The sequence below is a fragment of the Blennius ocellaris genome, assembly GCF_963422515.1.
Source record: "Blennius ocellaris genome assembly, chromosome: 21".
NCBI lineage: Eukaryota > Metazoa > Chordata > Actinopteri > Blenniiformes > Blenniidae > Blennius > Blennius ocellaris.
In genome coordinates, this window is record NC_137670.1 from 848,577 (window position 1) to 851,453 (window position 2,877).

Here is a 2,877-nt window from a genome sequence, read left to right on the forward strand (position 1 = left end):
TCTGCACGTCCACCACATGTGGCTCACAGATATTCTCTCTCAGAGGAGGATTCAGACGTGAAGCAGTGGAACTCCTGAAAACACTCAGAAAGTCTTTCTTCACCTCCGCCTTTCAAAACAAAGATGGGAAAATAACACAAGCCTGCTGGAGGTGCTGGGGAAGGTGGAGCAGTGTCAGAGGACAGTGGGTGGAGTGAGGAGAGGGTGGAGGAGTGTTAGTGGACAGTGGGTGGAGTGAGTGGAGTTAATGCAGCAGTTCGGGGGTTAACCCAGCAGTTCAGGGGTTAATCCAGCAGTTAATCCAGCAGTTCAGGGGTTAATCCACAAATTAATCCAGCAGTTTAGGGGTTAATCCAGCAGTTAATCCAGCAGTTCAGGGGTTAACTCAGCAGTTCAGGGGTTAATCCAGCAGTTAACTCAGCAGTTCAGGGGTTAATCCAGCAGTTAATCCAGCAGTTTAGGGGTTAATCCAGCAGTTAATCCAGCAGTTCAGGGGTTAACTCAGCAGTTTAGGGGTTAATCCAGCAGTTAACTCAGCAGTTTAGGGGTTAATCCAGCAGTTCATGCAGCAGTTTAGGGGTTAATCCAGCAGTTAATCCAGCAGTTCGGGGGTTAATCCAGCAGTTTAGGGGTTAATCCAGCAGTTAATCCAGCAGTTTAGGGGTTAATCCAGCAGTTTAGGGGTTAATCCAGCAGTTAATCCAGCAGTTTAGGGGTTAATCCAGCAGTTAAGGGGTTAATCCAGCAGTTCGGGGGTTAATCCAGCAGTTAATCCAGCAGTTCGGGGGTTAATCCAGCAGTTTAGGGGTTAAAGCAGCAGTTAATCCAGCAGTTTAGGGGTTAATCCAGCAGTTAATCCAGCAGTTCGGGGGTTAATCCAGCAGTTTAGGGGTTAATCCAGCAGTTAATCCAGCAGTTCGGGGGTTAATCCAGCAGTTTAGTGGTTAATCCAGCAGTTAATCCAGCAGTTCGGGGGTTAACCCAGCAGCCGGTGTGAGAACATTCAGATTTTCCACTCTGGACTTCAGGACTGAGTCACTGCTGAAGTCGAGACTCTTAGGATCAGATCCTGGCGGTAGAACCTGTGGCTCTATAGCTCTATGGTTCTATGGCTCTATAGCTCTATGTCTATCGCTCTATAGCTCTATAGTTCTATGGCTTTATGGCTCTATAGTTCTATAGCTCTATAGCTCTATGGTTCTATGGCTCTATAGCTCTATGTCTATCGCTCTATAGCTCTATGGTTCTATGGCTTTATGGCTCTATAGTTCTATAGCTCTATAGCTCTATGGCTCTATAGTTCTATGGCTCTATAGCTCTATGGTTCTATGGCTCTATAGCTCTATAGTTCTATGGTTCTATAGCTCTATAGTTCTATGGCTCTATAGTTCTATGGCTCTATGGCTCTATGGTTCTATGGCTCTATAGCTCTATGTCTACGTCTGGCTCTGTTTACCAGCATGACTTCAGGCCAGGTTCATTAAAGCAGCAGACCTCAGTGCTGCTCTGGTTCCAACGTTCTGCAGCTGAGGACCAGGTTCCTCCATACTGGTTCCTCCATCCTGGTTCCTCCATACTGGTTCCTCCGTCCTGGTTCCTCCATACTGGTTCCTCCGTCCTGGTTCCTCCATACTGGTTCCTCCATACTGGTTCCTCCGTCCTGGTTCCTCCGTCCTGGTTCCTCCATACTGGTTCCTCCGTCCTGGTTCCTCCGTCCAGGTTCCTCCGTCCTGGTTCCTCCGTCCTGGTCCCTCCGTCCTGGTTCGTCCGTCCAGGTTCCTCTGTCCAGGTTCTCCGTCAGCAGAGCAGCAGGAAGGAGGTGGTGGTGTCCACTGGGACCCTGGTGTGGTTTGACCTTTGACCTTTGTCGTGAGGCTGGGAAGTTCCTCCTCTGCAGAGTGAGGAAGAAGAAGAAGAAGAAGAAGAAGAAGAAGAAGAAGAAGAAGAAGAGGAGAAGAAGAAGAAGAAGAAGAAGAAGAAGAAGAAGAAGAAGAAGAAGAACATCTGGGTTGGGTGGAGCGCAAAGTGACGGTGTTCTGACTCTTGAGGGGGAGGAGGAGGAGAGGAGGAGGAGGAGGAGGAGGGGAGGAGGAGGAGGAGGAGGAGGAGAGGAGGAGAGGAGGAGGAGGAGGAGGAGGAGAGGAGGAGAGGAGGAGGAGGAGGAGGAGGAGGAGGAGGAGGAGGAGGAGGAGGGCAGTGTGGATGCAGAGCAGGAGCCATATTTAGACAGCTGATTCATAGCACAGGCATTCTGCTCCTCCTCTCCTCCTCCACCCCCCACACACACTCACACTCCCAGCTCCTCCCCTGCTCCTCCCCACCACACACCCTGCTCCACATCCAGCACCTCCTCCTCCTCCCTCCCCCTCCTCCTCCTCCCCCCCCCCCTCCTCCTCCTCCTCCTCCCCCCCCCCCTCCTCCTCCTCCTCCTCCTCCTCCCCTCCCCCTCCTCCTCCTCCTCCTCTTTAACTTTAATCACATTGTAAAAATGTCAAACACCAACATTCTGCTGATCCTCTGGTCTGTTTCTGATACTGGAACCCTGGTGGTTCCTGGTACCAGGTGGAAGGTCTTGAGGTGGTTCCTGGTACCAGGTGGAAGGTCTTGAGGTGGTTCCTGGTACCAGTAGGAAGGTCTTGAGGTGGTTCCTGGTACCGGTTCCTGGTACCAGTAGGAAGGCCTCGTGGTGGTTCCTGGTACCAGTAGGAAGGTCTTGTGGTGGTTCATGGTACCGGTTCCTGGTACCGGTTCCTGGTACCATTAGGAAGGTGAGGTGGTTCCTGGTACCGATAGGAAGGTCTCATGGTACCAGTAGGAAGGTCTTGAGTTGGTTCCTGGTACCGGTTCCTGGTACCAGTAGGAAGGTGAGGTGGTTCC

At 51.4% G+C, this 2,877-nt stretch overlaps 1 protein-coding gene across 1 annotated transcript in view; it reads left to right on the plus strand.

Annotated features, from left to right (window-relative positions):
• Window positions 1-2,877, plus strand: part of LOC308145485 (uncharacterized protein) — a gene marked incomplete at its 3' end in the record, with an annotated part of 8,230 nt that overhangs the window by 1,684 nt on the left and 3,669 nt on the right. The gene's annotated exons all lie outside the window — the stretch shown is intronic.